Raw genomic sequence first — 12,125 nt, forward strand, 5'->3', positions numbered from 1 at the left:
TTTTTGGTCAAATTTGTCAAGTGAGTGGCAATGGAAGCAAAATTCTTAACAAATCGATGATAGTAGCTAGCGAGACCCACAAAACTCCTAAATTTCGTCACAAAGCTAGGCCGAACCTAAGTCTTAACCGCTTCAATCTTTTGGGGATCTACCATTACCCCTTCTTTTGAAACTATATGCCCCAAAAATGCGACCGAATTTAACCAAAATTCACACTTAGAAAATTTGGCATACAACCTTTGTTTCCCAAGAACACCCAGAACAATACGAAGATGGTCGACATGCTCTTCTTCACTTTTTGAATAGACCAAAATATCATCAATAATGACTATAACAAACGAATCAAGGAATGGTTTGAAAACTCCATTCATCAAACTCATGAAAGCAGCAGGCGCATTGGTCAAGCCAAAAGACATAACCAAAAATTCATAGTTCCCATATGGAGTTCTAAACGGCGTCTTGGGCACGTCCTCAGGCCTAATTTTCAACTGATGGTAGCTAGACCTTAGATCAATCTTAGAGAAAACTGATGCACTTTGCAATTGGTCAAAAAGATCGTCTATTCAAGGCAAAGAGTACTTCTTTCGAATAGTGACCCTATTCAATTGTCGGTAATCTATACACATTTTCATACTACCATCCTTTTTCTTAACAAACAAAACTGGAGCACCCCATGGGGAAACACTAGGACTAATAAATCCCTTATCAAGAAGCTCTTGGATTTGAACCTTAAGCTCTCTTAATTCTGCTGGAGCCATGGGATATGGAGGGATGGAAATAGGATGAGTACCAGGTTCTAAATTAATGCAGAAATCTATATTCCTATCCGGAGGCATACCAGGCAAGTCATTAGGAAACGCTAAATTCTAACACCACAGGAATAGACTCAATAGATGGAGACTCAACCTCAACATCTCGAATATGAGCCAAATAAGACAAACAACCCTGCCCTACCAGTTTCCTAGTCCGAATGAAGGATATAATCTTAGCTTGCTTAGGCTTGTACACCCCTTCCCACTCTAATTTTTCCCTTCCCGGAATTTCTAGAGTCACATACTTAGTATTACAATTAAGCACAACATAATAGGGGGACAACTAAGTCATGCCTAAGATTACGTCAAAGTCAGTCATATCCAAAATTACCAAATCAGCCCAAGTATGATAACCCATAAATAACAAGCATGATAGACATGGGTAACTATGACAGACTCTCTAACTGAGGTAGAAGCATAGATGGGGGCATCAAGTATATCACAATTCATATCAAATTCTGAGGCAAATCTCACGGATACATAAGAATAAGTAGAACTCAGATCAAACAACACATTAGCCATCTGATCACAGACAAGAATAGGACCCGTGATCACTACGTCAGACGCCTCATTCTTGCTCAGAAAGGCATAACATTGAGCCCTATCATCTTGACGAGTTACTTCCCTGCCTGGCTGCACTGCACCTCTGCCTGCGTTAACATTTCCTCTACCCTTATGACCTCACCGATTACCTCCTCGCCCACCTTGTGGATGCCCTCGACCATTATTACCATTTCCCACGGGCACTACTGCTCTAGTCTGCTGCTACACGATTTCCAATACGCGTGGGTGGGGACAATCTCTCCTTATATGCCCAGTTTATCCACAATTGTAGCAAGTACAATCAAAAGATGGTCTGCTGCCCGTCAAAGGCGCGACTCCCTTGCTATCCTGAATCAGTATGCGAGATGGAGTTCCTGAGTCATTACCTGTAGATATGGGCATGCCAGACTGAATTGGCCTGGCTGCAAGTGTTGGCCTTCCTGATCCTCTGGAGTAATCTTGAAAGTTACCTGAGTTCTTGGCCCTTTTTGCCAATGCCTTAGCCTGACCGTCTCGGCTCACCCCTCTCACTTTCTTAACAAAGTCTGTCACCTCATTAATGCTTCTCCTTGCAAAAGTCATATGAACAGACAATACCTGCAATTTTGAATTTAGCCCCTTAACAAATAAGCGGATCGTCTCTTCCTCACTAGTCACCAACTGCGTAGCATATCTAGACAAAACATGTAACTTGGCCTCAGAAGCAACCACAAACATACCACCTTTCTCCAAAGCCATAAATTCATCCTTCTTGCGATCTCTCAAAGTCCTAGGCACATAATTCTCTAAAACCAAGGCACGAAACTGAGTCCAAGTAAGTGGATGTAAAACTGAAGATCTATATTCCATATAAGCTCTCAACTACTGCTTAGCCTCACCTTGAAATTGAAAAGTCACGAACTCAACCCCATGCTGATGGATAATTCCCAATTTCTGAAGCCTCTCATAGCAATCTAGGATGAACTCATATGTATCCTCACTCTTAGAACTAAGGAACACATGTGGTTTTAACTTCAAGAACTTAGTCAACATCTCATGCTCATTACCAGTCATAACAGAACCTAACAAAGGATAGAAGAAAGCATCAGTATCTACAGTTCCACCCACCTTGGGAGTAGTGATAACAATGGGGGGATTGGCGGGAGCTTGAGTTGCTAGACCAGATGGTAGCACTCCAGGACCAGCCAATTCTTTCAAAAATGACATGATCGGTTGAGCTAATACTGGGTCTATGAGAGGAATACCTTTGGTCTCAGCCCGCACCTCTTCCTCTTATTCAATATCCTCAACATTTTCAACCTCGATATTTTCTTCTATCTATTCCTAATGCACGGGAGGAGCCTCGTTCCTGGGAGCATTTTCAATCGGTGCTCCATCCCTAGTAGGCGCTACCCTTCTCGGCCTATACCCTTAGCTCTTCTTCTACCTCTGCCTCGACCGCGACCTCTCGCTGTAGATTCCTCAACTGGAGCATTAACGGGAGCTACAGGCCTGACTCCATTAAATCTAGTGTTAACCATCTGCGAACAAAAGAGAGAAGGAGGTTAGATACCAATTTGAATCGCCAGATACTAATTGGAATCAAGTTATAGCACGAAAGGAGACAAGAGAAAACATAGAGATTTCCTAAAGTTCTACAACCTCTCGAAGAAAAGTACAGACGTCTCTGTACCGTTCCACAAGACTATTAAACTCGTTTTGGTACATCGAGATCAACAAACCTAGGCTTTGATACCAACTTTATCACGACCCAGACTGTTGTGATTGTCACCCACACTAACCCTCCAGTGAGAGAACCACTACTATAACCCAAACCAAGCAACTAAACCAACAACTAAATAATTTAAGTTACGGAAACAAGTTAAATACTAAGGACAAAATTAGGGAGTTCCCATACACTCCAAACAAAAGTCTAACAACTAAAACAAATGTGGAAGTAACACCTAGAACCTGAAAGTGAACGTACCAAAACTCTAACAAGATGCATATTCTAAACAAGAAGGGTTACACCTCCTGAAGATGCCCTGTACTCCACAAACAAAGAGCAAGTGCAGTATCAGTACACAACCACAATGTACTGGTAGGATCACACAGCTATCCCACTAAGTCCAACATACATAAGTCAATACATCATATAATAACATGCATACACCGAACAAATACAATATCATCATTTACGAATAAGGTAGAGTGTCACATTTCTCAAGATACACAATTACAACAAGTCATAGGTCCTCTCACGGAACCCAAACCCAAACAGTTAGCATACCAGAACGTGGTATCCGATCCAATGTTTATGCCAAAACGTGGCAACCGATCCCATATTTATGCCGGAACATCGCAATCAATCCAAGTTAGTGTGTTGAAACGCAACACCGGATCTATTCAACAAGCCACAACAACAATTACAAAGTACATTCTCACAATCATACAATCAAGTCATGATTTATGGCATTCATCATTCATCTATCCTCATTTACAATTAATGTGATTAATAATAAAACATTCGCATACATACATACATGTATCATAGTGAAGCAAGAACAAACATACATCACACCATAATAGACTCACAACCATCATCTTGCTCAAAACAAGTTTGAAATCATAAGAAACTTGATTCTTCCCTTTCCGGATTCGTTCCGCCTATTCTTGGTCTACAAACAATTAATATAACACGAGAATCAATAAACAATCACTAATTACCCGTATTACTAACAATTCTATCAACCCTAGATCATACCCATGATCCCACTATCCAAATTAAGGCTTTTTCCACCATAAATTCTAGATCAAACCTTACCCCATCGATAATTACCCATTAGATTACGTTCTACAGATCAAAAAATGGATTCGGGCAGTTGAAATCTTACCTTTAGCCTTATGAATGGTGGAAAACTATCAAGAATCGCCTGGGGTTCGTCTCCTTACTCTAAAAAATTAAAAAGTGCAGACTAAAGAAGTTTTGGGGTTCATTTCCAAAGTTGCGTCAGACCAGCCACAACAGTCCTCACCACGCTACAGCGGCCCCCCCTGGTGGCAGAAATCCCGCACCAACAACTTGCACTGAACCATTGAGTTGATTTAAGAATTCCAAACTCCCATTTCACAACACACCTTCACCCAACGACACTCAAAAACTACCCGTTCATGCTAAGATTAATTTCGGGAGTTTTACTTGCCCGAATTCAATTCCATAAAGTCGTATGGGTTCCTTAACGACTTATTTATCTACTCATGTGATCAAATTCATAATTAAATCACCCAATTTCTACCAGATTACTGTAGACCTCACAGACTCTGATTTCATCCAAATCTGAATTAGGTTGGAAAAATCCAAATACTACAAAAAAGTTTTTCAGCCCAAAATTTTTCCCCGTTGGCTTTTCTCTAACAACGGGAACAAATCGTTATAGTTAATGGGTCTTCATGATCCAAGGACCATGTCACCTTTACTGTATTTTCCTTATGCCATTAGTTTTTGGATGTTGTACTTGGTGTACAATTTTTGTCCCGATCACTTCTTCATGTATTAGAATGGCTTGTCAAGACTATGTAAGATATCTATTTTTATCTCAAACTTCCATATTCATATGAGATTCTCTACTTTTGTCTATCATATTGTGTATATGTATATCAAGTAGCTTGTGTAGGGCCTCTCAAGATCTTATACACTATGTCACGCCTAAGGTGTACTCTAGGTCATGACATACCCTTTCTGTGCATCGTTTAGAGCGTTTCTATAGAGCCCAACTCATTTAGGACTTTCTTGGACTAACAATTCAGTCACATGGTCATTCATTTGGTTTTAATGCGAGTTTCTATGTTTTGGAGCTTTTGGACCTTGAATGGTCATTTTTATCAAAAGTTCAGGAGGATAAGCTTATAATCAAATTTTAACAATTCCATCAACTCCATAAGGGTAATTTTAGGCTATAATCATGGTGAGCATCACTCTCGAAGCTTTGAGTGTGAGTTTGTGCAATTACACAGTTTAACTTTGAAGTTAAGACCTAAGCTTGACTTTAGTCAACATCATGGGTAAAAGTGGTCGGATAAGAATTCTATCAGTGTGATTAGTACCGCAATGTTGAGTTTGGCCTAGAACAACCTTTGTGTGCATAGCAAGGCTTCTGGCTAATTTTAAGTCTTCTTGTGAATTTTGGCTTAAAATAAAGTTTAGGGAGGACTCACTTTTTGCCAAGATGACCTTGCACAAAAATTTTGAATTCTTTGTTTTAGTTTGAAATATCGAATTTTGTAGGGTTGCATATCTTGTTTGTGTGTAGGGGGTTCCAAACGAATTTGGAATGCTCCAAAGAGATTTGGAAACTTTTCAAACGAGCTGTTATGCATCAACTAGTGTAGACCAAAATTGGTCTTCGAGTTCTTGCACCTTGGGTCGCATTCATGAAGAAAGGGGAAGTTGTTCACACAGTTTGCGAGGTCCATGTACTTCTGGTTTCTTTGGCCTTCCTGTTTGTGGCCACCATGCCAAATTCGTGAAGGTAATTTTCTTATGCACCATGATTGCGAGCCCTCTAGGCTGGGTTCTCAAGGAAAATTTTGTCTAGCCTTTTATTTAAAATGAGATGTGATGGAAGCTTTCCTGTGAACTTGGAAAGGTTATAACTCTCTAAATTGAAGTCAACTTTGGGTGAATCAAAGTCATGTGCATCCGTGAATGTTGTGGCTAAATTGTAGAATGATTGCAAGTTGTTAGTGAACCTTTGTTTAAGGTAAAATTATGTGATATCTGGGGTGCCTAGTTCCTTTTTTTGAGTTTAATTGGGAAATTGTTACATGTTTTGATTGTTTGCTCTTTCGAACCCCGAATTGTGTTCCATTTTGGAAAACAAGCTCGGGGTATTGCTTAGGACATTTTGATGGATTAAATTCTTAAAATTCTGGCACGGGTTCCATAATTTCCATTTGACTGCAAAATTAGTTTGTTTCTATTTGACTTTTTTTCAATGTCTAAACGACCATATGAACGTTGTGATCCTATTTTTGATAATGTGACAACATAATAAGGCTGTTTTGGGATGTTTATTTGGACCATGCAAGGTCGGCCTAAAGGTAGGCTACAACTTCCTTTTTCTTGTTAGATTGAGCTTGAATGATTTAAAACATGTTGATTAGAGTGAATTAAGGACGGGTACTTAGTCACTATTATTTCTTTTCCTAGATATCATGATTTAGGGATGATCAACCTTATTCTTAGGTGTAGTACCCTTCTAATGGTGTTAATGTGTGTTATTCCATATTTTTGTGAATTGGTTATGTTGTTTTATTGGTTTTGAGCATGTTCAAACTTGGTCTAGGATTAGGCTAGTATTTCCCTAGACTTGCTCATTCTCCCACATTAGTTCAGATGGAGTAGAATCCCGTAGACTAGAGTATCAAACTTGAGTGTGATAGTATGAGCCTTAGTTTAGGTGTTTTCGCTGCTTTAATCATCTTATATCTTTTCTCCCTATTTATGCGCCTTCGATGTGTTACCATAGGTTTTGTTCTTTCTCGGGCAACTTGGGATTAGGGTTATTCAGGCAGGATACTTCTTGTGATTCCTTGTGAGGTGACGTTGATCCACAGTGGCTTAGTATTGATTGATCTCATATTCGACATCATTTAGGGAGTCAACCCCCCTCGGAACCCTTTTTCTAGATGGGTGGCTTTGAAGTGGACTGTCTGAATGGGCGGCTTTGATACTTTGAGACCTTTTGTAGAGTTGACACACCCCATTGGGAGTGGCCTAGACTGATGATCACTCTTGTTTGCTGGACTGGAAGTTGACTGGATTACTAGATATAGTCGTTACTTGGGTTGGGAGCCTGACTTTTGTTTCTTGGGTTTGGATTTGTGGTTCCTAGAACTCTTGTAGACTTAGCTACTCTTTATACCTATCGGGATTTCGGGGGTCTGTTTGAGTTTCATTTTAACATGTGCATGAGTGTACATTCTAGGCTTATAGGGGTCAGTTAGGTTTAGCCTAGATGTACTTAGATTTACTTTCAATATGCTCGTATGGTTTCTTTCATATCCATTTTAACCTCCGATGTGTTGCCATATGTTATGTTCTTTCTCCTGCGACTTGGGATTAGGGTTATTCATGCTGGATACTTCTTGTGATTCGTTGTGAGGGGACGTTGATCCATGGTGGCTAAGTATTGATTGATCTCATATTCGATATCCTTTTGGGAGTCAACACCACTCGGGATACTTTTTTTAGTTGGATGGCTTTGAAGTGGTCTATCTAGATGGGCGGCTTTGATATTTTGAGACCCTTTTTGGAGTAGAAACACCCCCATGTCCCTCTTGCTAGTTGGGATGGAGTGGACTAGCTGGCTGGGCGACCTAGATTGCTAGCTGGGTTGGAAGTTGACTGGATTACTAGATACTGTGGTTACTTGGGTTGGGAGCCTGAATTTTTTTTCTTGGGTTTGGATTTGTGGTGCCTTTCTCTCTTGTAGACTTAGGTACTCTTTATACCTGTCGGGCTTACAGGGTGTATTTGATTTTCATTTAAACATGTGCATGAATGTATATTCTAGGCTTTTAGAGGTCAGTTAGGTTTAGCTTAGGTGCACTTAGATTTACTTTCGATATGTTCGTATTCTTTCTTTCATATTCGCTTTGACCTCTGTCTGTATCTAGATTTTATCTTTCCATATTGTTTTTACCTTTCTTGCTTAGTCGACATGTGATGTCTACAAAGTACCCAGTTTTTATACTCATACTACAATCTTAATTTGTTTCGTCATGCAGGTACTAGTACCAGCTAGAAGTGGTGATTATTTGTGCAATTAGAAGAATTAGGGATTTGGAGATGAGTGTGAGCACTTAGAGTCTTGCATCAGCTTATCTCATTCTGTACTTATGTAGCTAGTCTTTTTCCTTTTTGAACAAGCTTTGTTTTTGTCCACTTTTGCGATTTTCTCTTTTTTTAGACAACTCTGTATTTTTGATTTCTAGGTTTTGGGAGGGACCTTTTGTATATAGGTTTTTGTTTGCTCCCACTTTTGTTGTGTTTGGTGGTTTAGTTTGATTTCTATTTAGTTGTACCCTTATACTTATTGCTTGCTATTCTAGGTTATACATTAGTTTCCCTACTTGAGGGTTATAGTATATGCCCTCATGACTCGAGAAATCGAGTCATAAAAAGTTGGTATCAGAGCCCTAGATTTGTCTGTCTCACTAGTACAGAGCTAATACAAATTAGAGATTTATGGATCGGTGTGGAGACATTTGTATCCTATCTTTAGGAGGCTATAGGGTGTCTTTATGAATTTATCCTCTTTTGTGTTGCTCTAATGCAGCATGTGTGTAGTTAGTTTCTTGAAATCTCACTTGTTTCATTAATTTCAGAGAATGGCTCATACATGCTATATGACAGCTCGAGAAAGGGGTCGACCTCTACTACAGGCTAGGAGTGCAGCACTAGCCCTGAAGAGAGTGAGGTCTGGAGCCATAATCAGACCCTCTAATAGTTTAATTTCCAGTTCAATCAGTGGGGTCGGGGACATCTCAGCTGTCACCTAGATCCTCTATGGCTCCGTACCTTCAGGCAACCATTGTACAACTATTGATTGTGCTTGAGGCATGCATCATGCTAGAGTTGCAGCTGCACTGGCACTACAGGATCATCCTACAATAGAGGCACCTCAGGTCAAGGACCACCTATAGGTGCCCAACCCGTGAATGTGGCCAAAGCCATACCTTTAAAGAAGAAGATGCTTGGAGTGTTTCTCACACTCTAACCTCTAAGGTTTTTTGGGGCTGTGGGTGGGGATACCCATATGTTTCTTACAACTTTCCATTAGCAAAATCATATTTTAGGTCTAGTAGAGTCGAGAGGAACCAAATTCACGGCGTACCTATTGGATGGGTCAGCTAGTAAGTCGTGGTGTACCTTTATCTCGACCAGGTCAATTAGGTCTCCTATTTTAACTTGGACCAAGTTTTCTGAGGTTTTTTTTAGCTTGTCTCATCCCTCGAAACTTCAATGATTGCCTCAAGATCAGTTCTACAGGTTAAAGTAGTGCTCCCATGAGTGTGTCGGAGTATGAGGCGAGGTTCCACAAGCTGTTCAGCCACACTACTATGATTCTACTTACTAACAAGAAAATAGTTTAATGCTTTGTCTATGGGTTATGGCTTTATCGGATGGAGACTTAGTCTATGGTTTCTATGGGTCATTTATTTCTCGATGTTGTTGATCACGACCACACTATTGAGTAGCTTAGTCATGAGCCCCAAGGTGGCAATGAATAAAGGTCTACAATGATGCCGAAATCTTGAAGTTGTTGATTGATTCAGAGATATTGGGCATACCACGAGGCAACAACAACATATTCTGCTCATCAGTTGTGCAAAGTCAGCCCCATGTTTTGAATATTTTCCTCCAAAGATAATGTCATCTAGATACACTTGAACAATGAGCTTATTGGAGCCCTGATTTCGAAGAACAATGTATTGTCAATCTTGCCTCTTCAATACCCGTGTGCAAGAAAGAAGCTTGATCGTTGATCGCACCATGCTCTTTGGGATTGTTTTAATCCATACAAGGCTTGTCCTATTTTTACACGTAGTCAGGATGGTAAGAATTTTTAAATCCGGGGGGGGGGGGGTTGTTTGAAAAATTAAAGAAACTTTGACCACACAAGAATTGGGTTCTGGTTGAATTTTCAGAGACAAAAATGTAANTGCTCATTAGTTGTGCAAAGTTAGTCCCATGTTTTGCATATTTTCCTCCAAAGATAATGTCATCTAGATACACTTGAACTATGAGCTTATTGGAGCCCTGATTTCGAAGAACAATGTATTGTCAATCTTGCCTCTTGAATACTCGTGTGCAAGCAAGAAGCTTGATCGTTGATCGCACCATGCTCTTTGGGATTGTTTTAATCCATACAAGGCTTGTCCTATTTTTACACGTAGTTAGGATGGTAAGAATTTTTAAATCCGGGGGGGGGGGGGGGGGGGCGTTGTTTGAAAAATTAAAGAAACTTTGACCACCTAAACAAGAATTGGATTCTTGTTGAATTTTCAGAGACAAAAATGTAATATAATAAAATAGAGATTTTATCGTCGAAAACCTCCTTACTCAAGGGAAAAAAACAACGATCTACCCTCGTAGTATTTTAAACCAAACTTTCCTAACTTCAAAGAGAAACTTTAGATTACAACTCTATAATCAAAAAGATTAACTCTAGTAAATCACCTAAGTAGCTCACTCTAACTGTTCAACAATTAACTATAATCGTATACTCTACTCTCCAAGAAGCCAAACTCAAATTTTGTTACAAAACCTCACAAATTCTCTTTCACTCTTAGTACAATTATCTCTAAACAATAATTCTAAGATGAACCAATCCAAACTTAGCCTATAGAAAGAAAAACCTAACTGTAGTTCTTCTTTCTTCTGTAGTATACTCTTTAGCGTTGCACTGCTCTTGCCACTAAATTCTCTCAATTAATCAATTTCAAAAGCTGATTTTCTCTTTGTCAAAAATCCTTTTATAAGGGCAGATTAAACCCTAATTGAAACCTACAGGGAAAGTAATTCTTTTCCTAATTTTTTTCCCTTTCCGTATAAGGAGTCTTCTTCACTATTTTGCCTTAATTAGGAGTGTTTGTCTTCGACGCGCCATTTCTTCTTTTCCTCTCTTTTATCTTAGTTCTGGTATAAGCTTGTGAACCTGGTTCACTTTGTTTTTGTCAAAACTTTACTCAGAATATTGTCATGTCATCATTAATTTATTTCTTCTCTGAGGACCTAATTTCTCGAGTATCTATCAACATATATAGAGATTAGTTAGAGAACTCGATATTTTGACCACGGTTCTTTTTAATGAAATGTTGTAAAATATCAATTACATAGTCATAAAGCTAAATCAATAGAAATTATTTGCATAATGGAAATCAAGTCCAATTAACTGCTACTCCTATAAAATAAAAATGCAATGTGGAGACGTGAATAACATCTCATTTAATATAAAGTTGTCGTCATGATGATGCAAGTGAGTTTGTCACGTCTTTCCTTATCTTTTATGGATTCTAATATAATAAAAAATTATAAAAAGGAAAATGATAATTTTAAACGAATTAAAAGGGAAAATATGTGTGAAAAATTGAAACAAGGGACAATATCTTTTTCAAATGTGTAAGAAGAAAATTATTACGTCAATGATGATTTTAGCATGGCATTAAAAACCAATTTAGGATAAATAATTAACTAAGAACCATTAATGACATAATTATCATGAATGTCTAGATCTCATTAATAAATTAATTTATATATATTCTTTCTATGATCTGACCAAAAATAGAAAAAAAATTAAATGGTCAACTCCATGGCCACTATATAAGTAGTGTGACATTAGCCCTTTCATGAAATATACATACATTCAACAACTTCAACACAAAAAAATCAAGATTTTTAAAGGGAAACCAAAGTCTACATTGTGTAAGTATCCTTTATCTTAATTTCATTTCTTAAGTTTTGTGTTTGAATTTTGATGAATAAATTTATTTACTAAAATACAGGACGTGTAAACTTTAAGTTTAAATGTCTTATTGCTTTTTTTTTATTACATGGGATAATCTTAGTACTATTGACTACTAAATTTTCACTTTTTTTGGTGAGAGAAATCATTCAATTCCCCACATTAATTGTTATCTCCTACTTAATTTTTCCCTTTCCCGACCCCTAATTTTTAAAACAATAATATATTAATGAATATCATATATTATCACATTAAAAAAGAG

The 12,125-nt window shown here is 38.3% G+C and overlaps 1 protein-coding gene across 1 annotated transcript in view; it reads right to left on the reverse strand.

Annotated features, from left to right (window-relative positions):
- Positions 1 to 12,125, reverse strand: part of LOC125862275 (anthranilate phosphoribosyltransferase, chloroplastic-like) — a 1,111,005-nt gene that overhangs the window by 555,537 nt on the left and 543,343 nt on the right. The window lies entirely within an intron of this gene.

This window comes from Solanum stenotomum, chromosome 4, assembly GCF_019186545.1.
Source record: "Solanum stenotomum isolate F172 chromosome 4, ASM1918654v1, whole genome shotgun sequence".
Classification (NCBI taxonomy): Eukaryota; Viridiplantae; Streptophyta; class Magnoliopsida; order Solanales; family Solanaceae; genus Solanum; species Solanum stenotomum.